We start from the raw sequence: 20,847 nt of genomic DNA, 5'->3' as shown, positions 1-20,847 counted from the left end.
AATGGGTCCTTTTCGGTTTGGAAATCGGTGGTTAGTGGTGTGCCACAGGGATCGGTGCTGGGACCACAACTGTTTACAATATACATAGATGACCTGGAAAAGGGGACAGAGTGTAGTGTAACAAAATTTGCAGATGACATAAAGATTAGTGGGAAAGCAGGTTGTGTAGAGGACACAGAGAGGCTGCAAAGAGATTTAGATAGGTTAAGCGAATGGGCTAAGGTTTGGCAGATGGAATACAATGTCGGAAAGTGTGAGGTCATCCACCTTGGGAAAAAAAACAGTAAAAGGGAATATTATTTGAATGGGGAGAAATTACAACATGCTGAGGTGCAGAGGGACCTGGGGGTCCTTGTGCATGAATCCCAAAAAGTTCGTTTGCAGGTGCAGCAGGTAATCAGGAAGGCGAATGGAATGTTGGCCTTCATTGCGAGAGGGATGGAGTACAAAAGCAGGGAGGTCCTGCTGCAACTATATAGGGTATTGGTGAGGCCGCACCTGGAGTACTGTGTGCAGTTTTGGTCACCTTACTTAAGGAAGGATATACTGGCTTTGGAGGGGGTACAGAGACGATTCACTCGGCTGATTCCGGAGATGAGGGGGGTTGCCTTATGATGATAGATTGAGTAGACTGGGTCTTTACTCGTTGGAGTTCAGAAGGATGAGGGGTGATCTTATAGAAACATTTAAAATAATGAAAGGGATAGACAAGATAGAGGCAGAGAGGTTGTTTCCACTGGTAGGGGAGACTAGAACTAGGGGGCACAGCCTCAAAATACGGGGGAGCCAATTTAAAACCGAGTTGAGAAGGAATTTCTTCTCCCAGAGGGTTGTGAATCTGTGGAATTCTCTGCCCAAGGAAGCAGTTGAGGCTAGCTCATTGAATGTATTCAAGTCACAGATGGATAGATTTTTAACCAATAAGGGAATTAAGGGTTACGGGGAGCGGGCGGGTAAGTGGAGCTGAGTCCACGGCCAGATCAGCCATGATCTTATTGAATGGCGGAGCAGGCTCGGGGGGCTAGATGGCCTACTCATGTTCTGAATTCTTATGTTCTTATGTTCTTATGAATCTGTGTGACTGCGCAGAGTGGCTGTGTGAATGATGGGATTAGGTGACGACCACCTAAGATGAAGGATGAGATTGAAGCCTTGCGAACACATATCGAGAGTGAAATGGTAGTGCGAGGAGGGGTCAGGCTGAGTCGGGAACAAGCAGGTCACCAACGATTGGATGGCCAGGGCATGGCTGCCGAACTGAGCCTGAACCTTTATGGTGGCTTCACCGACGATGACCATGGCCTGGTACACGCAGGGAAGGAGCAGGTACTGCAAAGACTTGACATTGTGTGAGACAGTGAGGTTCACATTATGGCATTGCAACATTTATAGAAAGGGTACTCACCCTCACAACCCTCGTGAGGTCGTTGAATTTCTTGTGACATTGTGTGGCAGTTCTGGCCACCGTGTCCCTGCCGGAGGTGTGCAGGGCCACCTCCCTCGATAGCCTCCTGAATACTCTAGGTGCAGGCCTCCTTCCACTGGGAGGTTGCAGAACATTCCACCTCCTCGCCACTGCCTCCACTAATGCCTCGATGGCTGTGGGCGGGGAATAGTGGGCACAATGGCGATTTGCTTCCAACATTTTCAGACTGAGCAGACTGAGAAGTTGGAACTGTGCATGCACATACTTATCTTACCATGCCTTGAAGAATCGGCTGACCACGGGATGTATCGCAGCCTTCACAGCAAGCGCATTCCTTCTTGAAATTTACTGGAAGATTTTTGGCTCCATCGTCCTGAGAATTGTGCAACGACTGATTTAGCATTCCCTTTCCCTCTTAGGGCGCTGTAATCTAATTTTGCAGTAGGCAGCAGAAACTTTCAGAGGGCGCTACAGTTACCGCCCCAACAAGATTAACGCCTCAAAATGGCCGATACCGAATTTCTAGCCCTCGGTGTTACCAAATGTCGCAGTGGCATAACTAAGTTTCACAAAAGTGTGACTAATTCATGGTACAAGTAAAGGGTCAAACAAACAGGAGCTCTTAATTTTAATATATTATAGGTATGGGTGTGGTGCTTAAGATGTTGCCCCATAATCATAATGTAGAAATCCTTGTTTGAGACAAGTCCAGGGGCAGGTGTTTTGTATAGAACTCTTTCCCCACGGCCTGACGAGAGTGTAATTGTAGTTGATAAAGTGCCTAAAATGGACTTCAAGTACACTATAAGAACATAAGGAATAGGCGACCTGGCCCCTCGAACCTGCTCCGCCATTCAATAAGATCATAGCTGATCTGATCATGGACTCAGCTCCACTTCCCTGCCCGCTCCCCATAACCCTTTACTCCCTTATCGCTCAAAAATCTGTCTCTCTCCGCCTTAAATATATTCAGTGACCCAGCCTCCACAGCTCTCTGGGGCAAAGAATTCCACAGATTTACAACCCTCTGAGAGAAGAAATTCCTCCTCATCTCAGTTTTAAATCGGCGGCCCCTTATTCTGTGACTATGGACTCAAATTTCCCCAGTCGCATAGAGCGGTGTAGTTAGCCGTGGTCTGCTGACTGCGTGGGGGAAAAAAACGTGCCGAAAACGTACCGGGATAATTTGGCCGTTCCTGCATCCCTGTGGTCCCGTGACGTGTGAGGGGCGGAGCTTGGGCCGCGCTTGCTCAGCGCAGCCGGCAGGGGGGGGGGCGGGGCTTGGGCCCAGTGTCTCCTCGAGTGCTGACAGGGGGACGCATGCTCGTTTCAGCTTGCCCACATGCGCAATGGGGCAGGAAGCTTGGCAATCGGCCAATTAAAGGGAGAGCATCCTCAGTGCCTCAGCATCATTGGCAATGGGCCAGATATAAAGGTAAGGTGTGAATAGTGATTTTTGGGTGGCTGAGGGAGTGGAAAGGAGTGCTGCATAGGTGGAAGAAAGGTGACAACTGTGATTTTTCAAAGATTACACGGAAACAATGGGCTCAAGTTTCGGCTGCCCGCTAGAACGGCGCACATCGGAGAGGCCCGCCTAATTTATAGAACAAAAATTGCGGCGAATACTTACCTTGCGATTCTCCGATAGCTGTCGGCCCAATCCCACCTCGGCGCGGCGCAGCAGGAGCTGCTGGGGGCGGAGCTACAGCCCTGCGCCGGAAACAGCGAGCAGCTGCGCGCGTGCGCAGTAGCTGCCGGCGTCCTGTCTCCGGGGCGACGACCCTAACCCCGGCCGAGCGGCCTGCGCATCTTACCTCGGCGGGGCCCGGCTTCCTCGGCGGTGGTGGGGTCCGCCCGCCCTGCATCTCGCTGGGGCGGGCCCCGCCCGAAGAGTCGGCGACAGCAGCCCGGGATTGGCTGCGGCGGGGCTTCTTCAACGTCTTCTCTCTTCCCCCCCATCTTCTTCTCTTCCCCCCCCCATCTTCTCTCTTCCCCCCCATCTTCTCTCTTCCCCCCCATCTTCTCTCTTCCCCCCCATCTTCTTCTCTTCCTCCCCATCTTCTCTCTTCCCCCCATCTTCTCTCTTCCCCCCCCATCTTCTCTCTTCCTCCCCATCTTCTCTCTTCCCCCCCATCTTCTCTCTTCCCCCCCATCTTCTCTCTTCCCCCCCATCTTCTCTCTTCCCCCCCATCTCCTCTCTTCCCCCCCATCTTCTCTCTTCCCCCCCATCTTCTTCTCTTCCCCCCCCATCTTCTCTCTTCCCCCCCCATCTTCTTCTCTTCCCCCCCCATCTTCTCTCTTCCCCCCATCTTCTCTCTTCCCCCCCATCTTCTCTCTTCCCCCCCATCTTCTCTCTTCCCCCCCATCTTCTCTCTTCCCCCCCATCTTCTCTCTTCCCCCCCCATCTTCTCTCTTCCCCCCATCTTCTCTCTTCCCCCCATCTTCTCTCTTCCCCCCCATCTTCTCTCTTCCCCCCCATCTTCTCTCTTCCCCCCCATCTTCTCTCTTCCCCCCCATCTTCTTCTCTTCCCCCCCCATCTTCTCTCTTCCCCCCCCATCTTCTCTCTTCCCCCCCCATCTTCTCTCTTCCCCCCCATCTTCTCTCTTCCCCCCCATCTTCTCTCTTCCCCCCCCATCTTCTCTCTTCCCCCCCCATCTTCTCTCTTCCCCCCCATCTTCTTCTCTTCCCCCCCATCTTCTTCTCTTCCCCCTTCTCCCCCCCACCTCTTCTCCCTGGTGCTGCAGTAGGTGAGTTTAAATAATTTTTTATTTATTGAGTGATTTTTAATTTTTAAATTTTTTTTAATTTTTTACTTTATTTGGATTGATTTGTTGGTTTATTTGTTGATTTATTTATCATTTATTATTGATGATGGCTATTTGTAAAAGTGAAGTGTTTAATGTTTGTAAACCCCCCCCCCCCGCCCCCCCCCCCCCCATTCCCTACGTCTGATTTGTAACCTACGCCTGATTTTCTAAGTGTTGGCAAGGTTTTTCTGAGCGTACAAAAATCTACACTTACTCCATTCTAAGTTAGTTTGGAGTAAGTTTTTGCTGCTTAAACTTGCAAAACAGGCGTAAGTGGCTGGACACGCCCCCTTTTGAAAAAGAAAATCTGTTCTAAAATGAAATTGTTCTAACTCACTGGAACTGGAGCAAACTAAAGGCCGTGAATTGCAATTTCTCAGATACTCCATTCTAAGCTAGTTGCTCCAAAAAAATAGGAGCAACTCAGGCCGAAATTTGACCCCAATGAAAATAGGTGCAGGAGTAGGCCATTCGGCCATTTGAGCCTGCACCACCATTCAATATGATCATGGCTAATCATGCAGCTTCAGTACCCCATTCCTGCTTTCTCTCCATACCCCTTGATCCCTTTAGCCGTAAGGGCCATATCTAACTCCCTCTTGACTATATCTAACGAACTGGCCTCAACAACTTTCTGAGAGAATTCCACAGCTTCACAATTCTCTGAGTGAAGAAGTTTCTCCTCATCTCGGTCCTAAATGGCTTACCCCTTAACCTTAGACTGTGACCCCTGGTTCTGGACTTCCCCAACATAGGGAACATTCTTCCTGTATCTAACCTGTCCAATCCTGTCAGAATTTTACATGTTTCTATGAGATCCCCTCTCATTCTTCTAAATTCCAGTGAATATAAGCCTAATCGATCCAGTCTTTCTTCATATGTCAGATCTGCCATCCCGGTAATCAGTTTCGTGAACCTTCGCTGCACTCCCTCAATAGCAAGAATGTCCTTCCTCAGATTAGGAGACCAAAACTGTACACAATACTCAAGGTGTGGCCTCACCAAGGCCCTGTACAACTGCAATAAGACCTCCCTGCTCTTATACTCAAATCCTCTCGCTATGAAGGCCAACATGCCATTTGCCTTCTTCTGCTGTACCTGTGTGCCCACTGTCAGTGACTGATGAACCATGACACCCAGGTCTCGTTGCACCTCCCCTTTTCCTAATCTGTCACCATTCAGATAATATTCTGCCTTCCTGTTTTTGCCACCTAAGTGAATAACCTCATATTTATCCACATTATACTGCATCTGCCATGCATTAGCCCACTCACCTAACCTGTCCAAGTCACCCAAGCCTCTTAACATCCTCCTCACAGCTCACACTGCCACCCAGCTTAGTGTCATCTGCAAACTTGGAGATATTACATTCAATTCCTTTGTCTAAATCATTAATGTACATTGTAAATAGCTGGGGTCCCAGCACTGAACCTTGCAGTACCCCACTAATCACTGCCTGCCATTCTGAAAAGGACCCGTTTATTCCTAGTCTTTGCTTCCTGTCTGCCAACCAGTTTTCTATCCATGTCAAGATATTACCCCCAATACCATGTGCTTTAATTTTGCGCACTAATCTCTTGTGTGGGACCCTGTCAAAAGCCTTTTGAAAGTCCAAATACACCACATCCACTGGTTCTCCCTGATCCACTCTACTAGTTACATCCTCAAAAAACTATAGAAGATTTGTCAAACATGATTTCCCTTTCATAAATCCATGCTGACTTGGACCGATCCTGTCACCGCTTTGCAAATGCGCTTCTATTTCATCTTTAATAATTGATTTCAACATTTTCCCCACTACCGATGTCAGGCTAACCAGTCTATAATTACCCGTTTTCTCTCTTCCTACTTTCTTAAAAAGTGGTGTTACATTTGCTACCCTCCAATCCATAGGAACTGATCCAGAGTCTATAGAATGTTGGAAAATGACCACGAATGCATCCACTATTTCTAGAGCTACTTCCTTAAGTACTCTGGGATGCAGATTATCAGGCCCTGGGGATTTATCGGCCTTCAATCCCATCAATTTCCCTAATACAATTTCCTGACTAATAAGGATTTTCTTCTGTCCCTCCTTCTCGTTAGACCCTCAGTCTAACTCTTTCCGGAAGGTTATTTGTGTCTTCCTCAGTGAAGACAGAACCAAAGTATTTGTTCAATTGGTCTGCCATTTCTTTGTTTCCCATTATAAATTCACCTGATTTTGACTGCAAGGGACCTACATTTGCGTTCACTAATCTTTTTCTCTTCACATAACTATAGAAGCTTTTGCAGTCAGTTTTTATGTTCCCTCCAAGCTTACTCTCATATTTTCCCCCTCCTGATTAAATCCTTTGTCCTCTGCTGATTTCTAAATTTCTCCCAGTCCTCAGGTTTTCTGCTTTTTCTGGCCAATTTATATGCCTCTTCCTTGGATTTAACACTTTCCCTAATTTCCCTTATTAGCCACGGTTGAGCCACCTTCCCTTTTTTATTCTTACACCACACAGGTATGTACAATTGTTGTAGTTCATCCATGTGATCTTTAAATGTCTGCCATTGCCTATCCACTGTCAACCCTTTAAGTATCATTCTCCAGTCTATCCTAACCAATTCACGTCTCATACCATCGAAGTTTCCTTTCTTTAAGTTCAGGACCCTAGTCTCTGAATTAACTGTGTCACTCTCCACCTTAATGAAGAATTCTACCATGTTATGGTCACTCTTCCCCAAGGGGCCCCGCATGACCAGATTGCTAATTAATCCTCTCTCGTTACACAAGTCCCAGTCTAGGATGGCCTGCTCTCCAGTTGGTTCCTTGACATATTGGTCTCGAAAACCATCCCTTTTACACTCCAGGAAATCCTCCTTCATAGTATTGCTACCAGTTTGCTTAACCCAATCAATATGCAGATTAAAGTCACCCATGATAACTGCTGTATCCTAATTGCATGCGTCCCTAATTTCCTGTTTGATGTCATCCCCAACCTCCTTCGACTGTTTGGTGGTCTGTATACAACTCCCACTAATGTTTACTGCCCTTTGGTGTTTTGCAGCTCTACTCATATAGATTCCACATCATCCATGCTAATGTCCTTCCTTACTATTGCGTTACTCTCCTCTTTAACCAGTAACACTACCTCACCTCCTTTGCCTTCCTGTCTGTCCTTCCTGAATATTGAATACCCCTGGATGTTGAGTTTCCAACCTTGGAGCTATGTCTCCGTAATCCCAATTACATCGTATCTGTTAACAACTATCTGCGCAGTTAATTCATCCACCTTATTAAGCATGCTCCTCGCATTGAGACTCAGAGCCTTCAGGCTTGTTTTTTTTTAACACTTTTTGTCCTTTTAGAATTATGTTGTAATGTGGCCCTTTGATTTTTGCACTTGATTTCTCTGCCCTCCACTCTTGCTTTTCTCCTTCCTACCTTTTGCTTCTGCCCCCTTTTTACTTCCCTCTGCCTCCCTGCATAGATTCCCATCCCCCTGCCATATTAGTTTAAACCCTCCCTAACAGCACCAGCAAACACTCTGTCGAGGACATTGGTTGTGGTCCTGACCAGGTGCAGACCGTCCGGTTTGTACTGGTCCCACCTCCCCCAGAACCAGTTCCAATGTCCCAGGAATTTGAATCCCTCCCCCTTGCACCATTCCTCAAGCCACGTATTCATCTGAGCTATCCTGCAATTCCTACTCTGACTAGCATGTGGCATTGGTAGCAATCCCGAGATTACTACCTTTGAGGTCCTGATTTTTAATTTAACTCCTAGCTCCCTAAATTCAGCTTGTAGGACCTCATCCCATTTTTTACCTATATCGTTGGTATCTATATGTACTCTCCCCCTCCAGAATGCACTGCAGCCATTCCGAGACATCCTTGACCCTTGCACCAGAGAGACAACATACCATCCTGGAAGCCGATGCAAAAAGAAATGGCAGGACGTTGGTCAAGTAGTGAATGTAAGTAATATCTTCATCTTTAAATGAAATTGCAATTGTAAATGTGACCATCTGTATATGTCCCACCCATCAGAAGCGCACCATGCGTGAAAAGTTATATTTTTATCTTTGCAGAAGAAATTGGCCCACAACAAAAGGGAAGGACTTAGAACAGGAGGAGGGCCACTAAATCTGCACCAACTATCACTCCTGGAACAGAGGGTTGCTGCCTTGCTGAGTCGCACCGGCAGAAAAAGAATCAGCTCTGCACAAGCTGGACCCACACGCGAGGGTGAGGGTGAGTCATTAAAATGCATCGTCGCCCTTCAAATCAACCTGCTGACTGGCCTGCTACACGTGAGACTACTCATGCCACTCATCCTTCCCTCTCCTGTGCTGCGAACCATTTGACTGTTCTGTTGTATTTTGCAGAAGAAGAAGACAATCCTGAACAGCCTGAAGATCCACCAGAAGATCCAGATGCGTGCGCTCCAGACCAAAGCGAGTGGGGGGAGGAGGGGTCCATGGGAATGTGTTCACGGGAGAATGCTGATCGTGATATGGATCAGTCCACAGTACAGGGCACCACACTGCCAGAATTCTCCATGAGCTCCTCGGCGACATTCCATGGTTTCACTCCTTCCGAGGTTGCAGGTCCCAGTGGCGGTGATGAAATGCATGTTGGAACACCCAGTGCCTCATTGTCCCTGCCTGCGCCTCACACTGGAGGGGTGCCACTCGGCAGACCCACGGCGAGGGGAAGGAGAAGCCAACCAGTCTCTCTTGAGATGCAGCCTTCATCAGATGTTAATCAGGTTCTGTCATTGGGTGAGGAGACCAATGCCCTTACAAGATCACTCGTGGCAACCATCAGTGGGGTGCATGATGAGGTGGCGACACTGTCGGGAGAAATAGCAGCATTGAGACAGGAACTGAGGGCGGGCATTTCAGAGGGTGTGCAAACAATGGCAAATGCCATGAGGGAGCTAGCTGCTGCAATAAGGGCACAAAGGCTGGATACTCAAATGTCACTCCCACTTCAATCCACCCACCAGCCACCGGTCAGACACAAGCCGGGCCCCCGCCCCCCCACCACCACCATCACCGACCCTATGAGGAAGTGCACGTTCCCCGAGATGTGGGTGAGGGATGGGTGCAGCCTTTCTTTACTGTTGTTGCTGTTTTTGTTGTTGTTGAAGTGCATTGTAAAATATCCAATAAGAGATATTTTGCATTAAAACTGAATCATGTTCCATTAGGACCACACAACATTTAAGGACAACTGTAAAAAGTAAAAATCCCTCACCCCTACAGTCATGCGTACCTGCCGCCCCTAGCCCTGGCGAGAGGGTTAGCCGGTGTGTTCTGCAGTCAGCAAGTTAGGACTGATCTATTTTCAGTAGCTGGTTTAGCTTTCATTTATTTTTGATGATGTTGTGCAGCTGTTGTGCTGAAGATGTTGTGATGTTGTGCTGATGTTGTGAAGGTGTTTAGTGCTTTAGAATCCTCGAACTCACCTCCCCCCAGCCCCCTATCTCTGGCTACCTACGCTGATTTCTTAAATGTAGGTAAGGTTTTTCTGTGCCTACAAAAGTGGCCACATACACTGGGCTAAGTTAGTTTGGAGTAACTTTTAGCTGGCCAAATTTGGTTCTATGGCCAAAAGAGGCGTAAGTGGCTGGTCCCGCCCCCTTCTGGAGAAAAAAAATAAACTAGAAAAAGTTAAATGGGGAAATTTGCGATTTTGAAGTTACTCCAAAAAAAGCTACTTCAAAAAAAACGGGGCAACTCCTGGGGAAGTTTGAGTCCCATGTCCCCCAGTTTTAGTTTCCCCTGAGTGGAAATATCCTCTCTGCATCCACCTTGTCGAACCCCCTCATTATCTTATATGTTTCAATAAGATCACCTCTCATTCTTCTAAATTCCAATGAGTATAGGTCCAATCTACTCAACCTATCTTCATAAGTCAACCCCTTCATCTCTGAACAGTCTCCAGTGCATGTATATCCTTCCTTAACTACGAAGACCAAAACTGTACTATGGTCAAGAGTGCACTGACTGCAGCCACAGGAATGTACCATAGACAGGAGAGTGATGCACACAGGGCCAGTGGAGCTAGTAAACAGATGTACTCTATTAGTATACAAATAGTACTGCAGTCCTGCCATCACTGCATTCTATAACTTGCACATTTGTTTCATATTATAATTAATTAAAGAAACTCAGCTTGCCTCATTTTACATGTAGAAACTTGGAAACTAAAGTGAAATAAATTTAAACTTCCACGTTGCAAATAATGTTTTCTTCTGACTTACGTAATTTGTGAAGTCACAGATTTAATGACTTTCCTTAAAACCTCAAAGCTAGTCATTCAGGAACTCTTCCTGAGTTGTCAGCAACATCTTATATTGCATCTAGTGATTATCAAAAACAATTGCTTGAAGGAACAGATGTTTCTACAGTAAGTTTGAGAAACTGTAATGGTTTGTTTTTCATTTACATAGTTTCTACCAGCTGTGTCAAACTGTTCTAAATGGGGATAGACGGGAAATAGCTCGCACCACATATGCATCTGTTCTGTAACCATTACATAATCTTCAATAGCTGATTTAAGCTGAACTATCAGGTTATTTTGCTGAGATTTGTTGGGATGTAACTATCTCTAAATAAGTGCACATTGAATGTATTCTTAATATGAATTTTCTTTTATTTATTCATTTGCAGGATGTGGGCATTGTTGGTAAGTCCAGCATTTATTGCCCATCCCAAATTGCTCTTGAGAAGGTGATGGTGAGCCGCCTTCTTGAACAGCTTCAGTCCGTGAGGTGAAGGTACTCCCACAATGGTAGGCAGTTCCAGAATTCTTACCCAGTGATATATTTCCTAGTCAGGATGGAGTGTGACTTGGAGGGGAACTTGGTGGTTGTTATGTATGCAATAAAGGTACAAACTGAGTACTGTTTAACTGAACAAGGTACATCCTTGGCTCTGATTTATTGAGGCCCAAAAGTGCCTGACTCACTAAATGGCTGGCCTTTTATACCAGAGCAGCACCATGTGCGTGCTGCTCAGTGGCCTCCAACAATGACACCATCTGGTGGCTACAAACAACATGTACATATATGACAATACCCTCCTCTGAGATCTTATCACAGTCTTTCACAGGTTGAGACGGTCCGGTGCTTTACGCTCCCGGGGTGATCGTCTCAGTTCGATTCCGGCCTTGGGTGAATGTTCGGAGTCTGTTGTGGCTGATGGCTGGACGACTGATTTGCTGGGGGTGGCAGTGGCCATGTCAGGAATTGCAAGTCCATTTTTATTGAACAAGTCCGTGATGGAAATTACGGGTTCACTGATGACCCTTGAGTCCACTGAAGGCTGCTGGTAGATTGGTTGGTCATCGACGGTTTCTTTGTCCAACTGCTCTGGCTCGTTTGTGTGCCTCAGCTTTGTTTGATCCATGTGTTTCCTGCAAGTTTGCCCATTCTTGAGCTTAATAACAAACACTCTGTTGCCCTCCTTGGCCATGACCATACCAGCAATCCATTTGGGACCCTGACCATAATTCAACACATATACAGGATCATTAACAGAAATCTCGCGTGACACAGTTGCACGATTGTGGTACCCTTGTTGACTCTGTCTTCTGTATTCAACATGATTACTTAAATCCGGGTGTACAAGAGATAACTCGGTCTTAAGACCTCTTTTCATCATGAGTTCAGCAGGCAAGACCCCTGTGAGTGTGTGGGATCTTGTCCTGTAACTCAGCAGTATGCAGGACAAGCAGATCTGCAGTGACCCTTGGGTTACTCTCCTCAGGCTTTGCGTGATAATTTGTACTGCACGTTCTGCTTGCCCGTTGGATGCAGTCTTGAACGGTGCTGACCTTACATGTTTTATGCCGTTAAGTTTTCCAAATTCCTGAAACTCCTGACTGGTGAAGCATGACCCATTGTCGCTCACCACTATGTCAGGCAGACCATGTGTCGCAAACATGACATTGAGATTCTCTGTTTCGTATTGGATGACATGATTATGCATTCTATCCACTTCGAATAAGCATCCACCACCACTAAAAACATCTTGCCCAGGAAGGGAGCTGCAAAATCTACATGGATCCTGGACCAAGATTTTGATGGCCATGACCACAGACTCAGCGGCGATTCCGCTGGTGCTTTGCTGAGCAGGTGTTGCACTGATGCATGCATGCTTCCAGCTCCGAATCAATTCCTGGCCACCATACATGGGACCTGGCGATGGCCTTCATCATCACTATACCAGGATGTGTGCTGTGTAACTCACGCACAAACTTCTCTCTCTCTTTCTTAGGCATTACAACACGATTGCCCCACAATATGCAATCTGCTTGAATAAACAGTTCGTCCTTGTGACGAATGTACGGTTTGGCCTCCTCGTACATTTGCTTAGGTATGGCAGACCAATCCCCTTTGAGGATGCAACCCTTTACCACCGATAATATTGGGTCCTGGCTGGTCCAGGTCTTAACTTGTTGAGCCGTGACAGGGGTACCTTCACTCTCAAAGGCATCCATGATTAACATTAGATCCGCCGGTTGTGGCGTTTCCACCTCCGGTGTGGGCAACGGCAATCGGCTCAAAGCATCGGCACAATTCTCTGTGCCAGGCCTGTGGCGAATGACATATTCATAGGCAGATAATGTCAGTGCCCATCTTTGGATGCGGGATGAAGCGTTGGTATTGATACCTTTGCTCTCGGAAAACAATGAAATGAGCGGCTTGTGATCGGTCTCTAATTCGAACCTCAGACCGAACAGGTATTGATGCATCTTTTTAACACCGTACCCACACGCTAAATCTTCTTTTTCAACCATACTGTAAACTCTTTCTGCTTTAGACAAACTTTTGGATGCATACTCGACAGGTTGAAGTTTCCCAGACTCATTGGCTTGTTGTAACACACAACCAATTCCTATGACGATGCGTCACAGGACAAAACTAAATGTTTACATAGGTCATAATGTACCAGCAGCTTGTTCGAGCAAAGCAGATTTGTGGCTTTCTCGAAAGCTCTGTCTTGCAATGTTACCCACACCCAGTTGTTGCCATTTCTCAATAGCATGTGCAGTGGTTCAAGTAAGGTGCTCAATTTAGGTAGGAAGTTACCAAAGCAGTTCAGTAGACCCAGGAACGAACGCAGCTCCGTCATGTTCTGTGGCTTGGGTGCATTCTTGGTGGCTTTGGTTTTCACGTCAGTAGGTCTGATGCCATCAACAGCGATTTTCCTCCTGAGGAATTCAACCTCCGGTGCCATGAAGACGCACTTCGAGCATTTCAGTCTGAGTCCTACTCTGTCCAAACGCAGTAGCACCTCTTCCAGGTTGTTCAGATGTTCCTTGGAGTCATGACCGGTGATCAGGATGTCATCTTGGAACATGACGGTTCTGGGAACGGACTTCAGTAGACTTTCCATATTCCTCTGGAATATTGCTGCAGCCGAGCGAATTCCAAATGGGCACCTGTGGTAAATAAACAGTTCTTTGTGCGTGTTAATGAACCTAAGTCTCTTCGACGTCTCGACCAACTCCTGCGTCATATAGGCCGACGTCAAACCAGTTTTGTGAACGACTTCCCTCCGGCTAGCGTTGCAAACAAGTCATCAGCCTTCGGTAATGGGTACTGATCTTGTTTCGAAACCCTGTTGATCGTAGCCTTGTAGTCTCCACAGATTCTGACTGTGCCATCACTTTTCAGCACAGTAACAATGGGGCTGGCCCATTCATTAAATTTGACCGGTGATATGATCCCTTCACGCTGGAATCTGTCCATTTCAATTTCGACCTCCCTCATCATATACGGCACTGTCCGAGCTTTATGATGGACGGGTCTGAGTCCACGTGGATCTGCACCTTGGCTCCTGTGAAGTTGTCGATACACAGTTCGAACAGCGAAGGGAACTTGCTCAATACTTGGGCACTGTATCTTCCTCCGACAACAATGCCTTTGTGTCGTTCTAGTCGCATCTGATTTTCTCCAACCAGCTCCTGCCGAGCAGCGTTGGGTCATTGCCTGGAACAATCCACAGCGGTAACTCATGAACCGCACCGTTATACGACACATTAATTTGTGCACTGCCAATCACCTTTATCAGTTCTTTGGTGTATGTGCGCAGCTTGGCATTAACAGGGCTCAGCCTGGGCCTCACAGTCTTAGTATCCCACAACGTATTAAATGCCCTCTCGTTCATGATCGATTGACTCGCCCCTGTGTCCAGTTCTATCGATACCGGTATCCCGTTAAACTTCATGTGAATCAAAATTGGTTTTCTCTTGGTTATGAAAGAGTACAGTCCATACATTTCTTCCTCTGGCATCTCGGATTGCGTATCCGGATCCGCACTAGTCTGACTCTCATCCTCCACGTGGTGTGTCGCAACACGCTTGCTCATCTGCGGACACTTGCACTGGAGATGCCCCACTCTCAGACAGACTTTGCAACTATATTGCTTAAATCGGCACTGCTGGTGCCGGTGATTTCCCCCACAATGCCAACACGGAGAAGTCGGATACATTCCCGCTGGCGAACTTTGGGCAGCGACATGTTTCGCGAACGCAGCCGGATAGGCCCTGCCATGTGCCACTCTGCCAAACGCCGAATCAATCGCATTTACAGTACTTGCCGAGGTTCGGTTCTTCACCGCTATTTGCTTTAGACTCCTGTCCGTCGTCATACATGATTAAGCGATCTGGATGGCCCTTTTTAAATCCAACTCCTCCACCGCCAGAAGTTGGCGCAGGATCACCTTGTGGTTGATACCGATAACGAAGACATCCCGCAGCATGTCTGCCAACACCGTCCCGAACTTGCACGGTCCCGCTAGATGTCTCAGGTCGGCAACGAATTCCGCCGCGCTCTGGCCCTCCGATCGAACGTGTGTGTAAAACCTGTATCTCGAGATGATGATACCGTTGTCTGGCTTGAGGTGCTCCCGTACCAATGTACACAACTCCTCGTACGTTTTCTCTGTTGGATCACTAGACATGAGTAGATTCTGTATCAGACTGTAGATCTTCGAACCGCACACAGTGAGGAACACGGCCCGGAGCCGATCTGCATCGTCGCCCCCTTCATTTTGTTGGCCACGAAGTACTGGTTCAAACGGCTCACAAAGTCTGCCCAATCTTCTCCCTCCATGAATCACTCTTAAAAATCCAATTGTGCTCATTTTGCAAACAAAGGTTCTTGTATTCTCGTCGCCAAATGTTAAGTATGCAATAAAGGTACAAACTGAGTACTGTTTAACTTAACAAGGTACAACCTTGTTTCTACTTTATTACGGCCCAAAGTGCCTGACTCACAAAATGGCTGGCCTTTTATACCAGAGCAGCACCATGTGCGCGCTGCTCAGTGGCCTCCAACAATGACACCATCTGGTGGCTACAAACAGCATGTACATACGTGACAGTGGTCTTGGTGTTCCCATGCGCCTGCTACCCTTGTCCGACTAGGTGGGAGAGTTTGCGGGTTTGGGAGGTGCTGATAATGAAATCTTGGCGAGTTGCTGCAGTGCATCTTGTAGATGGTACACACTGCAGCCACCTTGCACTGGTGGTAGAGGGAATGAATATTTAAGGTGGTGGTTGGAGTTCCGATTAAGCGGGCTGATGTGACCTGGATGGTGTCAAGCTTCTTGAGTGTTGTTGGAGGTGCACTCATCTAGGGAAGTGGAGAGTATTCAGTCACACTCTTGACTTGTGCCTTGCAGATGGTGGAATGGTTTTGGGGAGTCAGGAAGTGAGTCGCTCATTGCAGAATACCCAGCCTCTGACTTGCTCTTGCAGCCACAGTATTTATGTGGCTGGTCCAGTTAAGTTTCTGGTTAATGGTGACTCTCAGAATGTTGCTGGGGGGAATTTGCTGGTAATACTATTGAATGTCAAGGGACGGTGGTTAGAATCTCTCTAGTTGGAGATAGTCATTGTCTGGCAGTTGTGTGACGCGAATGTTACATAGAAACATAGAAACATAGAAACATAGAAAATAGGTGCAGGAGTAGGCCATTCGGCCCTTCGAGCGTGCACTGCCATTCAATAAGATCATGGCTGATCATTCCCTCAGTATCCCTTTCCTGCTTTCTCTCCATACCCCTTATTCCCATTAGCTGTAAGGGCCATATCTAACTCCCTCTTGAATATCCAATGAACTGGCATCAACAACTCTCTGCGGTAGAGAATTCCACAGGTTAACAACTCTCTGAGTGAAGAAGTGTCTCCTCATCTCAGTCCTCATACTCCTTATCCTAAGACTGTGCCCCCTCATTCTGGACTTCCCCAACATCGGGAACATTCTTCCCGCATCTAACCTGTCCAGTCCCGCCAGAATCTTATATGTTTCTATGAGATCTTCTCTCATCCTTCTAAGTTCCAGTGAATAAAGACCCAGTTGATCCAGTCTCTCCTCATATGACAGTCCTGCCATCCCTACAAAAAATCTGGTGAACCTTCGCTGCACTCCCTCAATAGCAAGAACGTCCTTCCTCAGATTAGGAGACCAAAACTGAACACAATATTCCAGGTGAGGCCTCACGAAGGCCCTGTACAACTGCAATAAGATCTCCCTGCTCCTATTCTCTTGCTATGAAGACCAACATACCATTTGCCTTCTTCACCGCCTGCTGTACCTGCATGCCAACTTTCAATGGCTGATGTACCATGACACCCAGGTGTCGTTGCACCTCCCCTTTTCCTAATCTGCCGCCATTCAAATAATATGCTGCCTTCGTGTTTTTGCCCCCAAAATGGATAACCTCACATTTATCCACATTATACTGAATCTGCCATGCATTTGCCCACTCACCTAACCTGTCCAAGTCACCCTGCAGCCTCTTAGCGTCCTCCTCACAGCTCACACCGCCTCCCAGTTTAGTGTCATCTGCAAACTTGGAGATATTACACTCAATTCCTTCATCTAAATCGTTAATGTATGTTGTAAAGAGCTGGGGTTCCAGCATTGAGCCCTGCGGCACTCCACTAGTCACTGCCTGGTGACCCGTTTATCCCGACTCTCTGCTTCCTGTCTGCCAACCAGTTTTCTATCCACATCAGTACATTACCCCCAATACCATGCGCTTTGATTTTGCACACCAATCTCTTGTGCAGGACCTTACTTGGCACTTATCAGCAGAAACCTGGATGTTTCCAGGTCTTGTTACATGCGGGCATGTACTGCTTCAATGTAGTATAGTGGAAATCCCATGGTGCGCGCTGCTGTGATGTCAACAAGCTATTTAAGGAGCCAATCAAAATGCAGAATTCTCAGACAGGGTACCAGGAAGTGGGTAAGCTCTTAATAGTCTAACTTTTAAAAAATGATACAGGGCAAAACAAAGATTGGGGCTCTCACGTGGAGAAACGGGAAACCCGAAATAAAGATGGACAAACATAACAATTTATTTTAAGATTCTTAAAAAAATTATTTTTATTAAAATGGTTAAATTTGACACTGTACAAAATTAAAATGAGTTTTTCATGGCCATAAAATTAGTTTAGCAGTCAATACGCTGTTAAAACCCCGGTTACACCTAATGACTTTGGGTCTAACTTTCAGTGGGGAATTTAACAGCGTAATTACTGTGGAAGAGGCCAAATTTGCGTCAGTTTCCATGATTTGAGAGATTTCACTGATCGCTGGCTCGGTATGGGGGACACAGTGCAGCCTATGGAGGAGCAGTGAATGACAGGCCGCAACTTCAGGATTTCCGTATTAGGCTGCACATTCGCTAAATCCTGAAGTTGCGGTCAGTTTCAAAGGTGAAATGATGTTGAACGTTGTCAGTTCACTGTCATCAGGACCACAAACTGCCTGCCATTATCTCAGGAATTGAGAATGGAACTGAACACTGTACAATCTTGCTGTGTATTGAATGAATAGATTATGGTCCTTAGTTTCCTCCTCTAGAAACAATGATGAAGTTCACCTGTTTCTGCTTGTGACGGCCAGCTGTCAATTAAACTGGTGGGTTCACCTGGGTTTCTTTCAGTTAGATTCATGCCTCACAAGTTAAAAAATCTTGGCCAGTAGAAACTGACGGGCACCTTTACACTTTATAAGAAATTAGTGAGATGCTTAAACCATATTGAGAGAGGACATATTAAAGGGTTTAGCAGCTTTGAAAATGGATAAATTCCCAGACCCGGATGAAATGTATCCCAGGCTGCTAAGAGAAGCAAAAGAGGAAATAGCAGAGGCTCTGACCCTCATTTTCCATTCCTCTCTGGCTACAAGTGTGGTGCCGGAGGACCAGAGGATGGCTAACGTTGTACCTTTGTTTAAAAAGGGAGAAAGGGATAGACCGAGTAATTACAGGCCAATTAGCCTAAACTCGGTGGTGGGAAAATTATTGGAAAAATTCTGAGAGACAAGATAAATCTTCACTTAGAAAGACATGGATTAATCAAGGACAGGCAACATGGATTTGTTAAGGGAAGGTCGTGTCTGGCTAACGATTGAATGTTTTGAGGAGATAACAAGGAGAGTCAATGAGGGTAGTGCATTTGATGTAGTGTATGTGGATTTTAGCAAAGCTTTTGATAAGGTCCCACATGGCAGACTGGTCATGAAAGTAAAAGCCTATGGGATCCAGGGCAAATTGGATCCAAAATTGGCTCAGAGCGAGGAAGCAAAGGGTAATGGTTGATGCGTATTTTTGTGACTGGAAGGCTGTTTCGAGTGGGGTTCGCAGGGCTCAGTACTAGACCCTTGCTTTTTGTGGTATATATCAATGATTTAGACCTGAATATAGGGGGGTATGATTAAGAACTTTGCAGATGATACAAAAATTGGCTGTTTGTTTGATAGTGAAGAAGAAGGCTGTAGACTGCAGGAAGATATCAATGAACTGGTCAGGTGGGCAGAACAGTGGCAAATGGAATTCAATCCTGAGAAGTGTGAGGTAATGCATTTGGGGAAGGCTAACAAGGCAAAGAAATACACATTAAATGATGGACCACTCAGAAATGCAGAGGAACAAAGGGACCTTGGAATGCATGTCCACAGATCCCTGAAGGTAGCAGGCCAGGTAGATAAGGTGGTTCGGAAGGCATATGGAATATTTGCCTTTATTAGCCGAGGCATAGAATACAAGAGCAGTGAGGTTATAACTTGTATAAACACTGGTTAGGCCACAGCTAGAGTACTGCGTGCAGTTCTGGTCACCACCTTACAGGAAAGATGTGATTGCACTCATCATCATTATAGGCGGCCCCTTGAAACGAGGATGACTTGCTTCCACGCCCCCCAAAAAAGGACGCGTTCACAGGTGTTTCAATGAAGGAACCAAGCTACATCCTGAAGGGTGGAAGAAACCTGTGCATGCATTTTTTTAATGTGGGGTGGCTGTTGCACACCAGCCACCACATGGGCTTGACAGAGCTAGGTCTTGGTCCAGTGGCAAGGATTACCCAAGACAACTGGAGACCAGCTCTACTGCAAGGACCTAGTGCGCACACATATCGCAGTGTGGGCTGGTCCGTGCTGTCCCTGGGCCCCTGGCCCCAAACTCGCGCCTCCCCTGGGCCCCGGTCACGTCCCTCCACAGTCTCTCACCGCTCCTTCGCCCTAATCTCGCCATTCCTGCTGTATCTGCCCACGCTCCAATCACCAACCTGGATCTTGATGACGTCACTCTTCACAGCCGTCGCCCTCCTGCACCAGCTCGCGCTGTACCTTGTAGTGGCATGCCTCCACGCTACCCATGGCCGTCGCTTGCCGCTCCTTTTATGGCCCCGACCTGCCGCTGATGTTCCCTCGTAAGTCTACATAGTGGTTACAAAAGAGATTCATGAGGATGTTGCCTGGACTGGAGAATTATACTTATGAGGAAAGATTGGATAGGCTAGGTTTGTTTTCTTTGGAACAGAGGAAGCTGAGGGGAGACCTTATTGAGGTGTATAAAATTAAGAGGGGCCTAGATAGAGTGGATAGGAAGTATCTATTTCCCTTAGCAGAAGGGTCAACAATCAGGGGGCATAGATTTAAAGTAATTAGTAGGACGTTTAGAGGGGATTTGAGGGGAAATGTTTTCACTCAGAGGGCGGTAGGGTCTGGAAGGGTGGTAGAGGCAGAAACCACATTTAAAAAGTACTTGGATATGCACTTGAAGTGCCGTAACCTGCAGGGGTTACGGACCTAGAGCTGGTAAGTAGGATTAGGCTGGATAGCTCTTTGTTGGCCGGCGTGAACACGATGGGCCAAAATAGCCTCCTTCCATGTAAATTTCTATGAATCTATGATTCTAACCACTTCCAAACAGGCCATAAATATGGCTGTGTTGTGAGGAAATTAGAATGTACAGGCAATTGCTTCTTCCAACATACAAAAACTGTCCATTCCTGAAGCATGCCTGAGGAAATCCTTATTCTTCATGACCACCTGCTTGAGAAATATATACTCTTTCCAGGACCAAGGGGTGGCCCATTAAATAATTTTGTGCCAGGGTGCCTAGGTTACTCAGAGTATTAATGCTGGATCAGAAACCCAAAAGGCATGGAATAATGTGAGGGAGAAGCATTCCATTGTAGAATTGCAAATGGAATTTTGCTGTGCTTTGATCTCACATTTTTCAATATCAAGCTGAAGATATTGCAACAGCTGTCAGCAGAAGCCCCTGTACTAGATTATGTACAGACACAGACATAATTGTGTAAAGATT

Source organism: Pristiophorus japonicus, chromosome 14 (assembly GCF_044704955.1).
Source record: "Pristiophorus japonicus isolate sPriJap1 chromosome 14, sPriJap1.hap1, whole genome shotgun sequence".
NCBI lineage: Eukaryota > Metazoa > Chordata > Chondrichthyes > Pristiophoridae > Pristiophorus > Pristiophorus japonicus.
The sequence above is the reverse complement of the archived record's forward strand: the minus strand, read 5'-3'. Positions refer to the sequence as shown.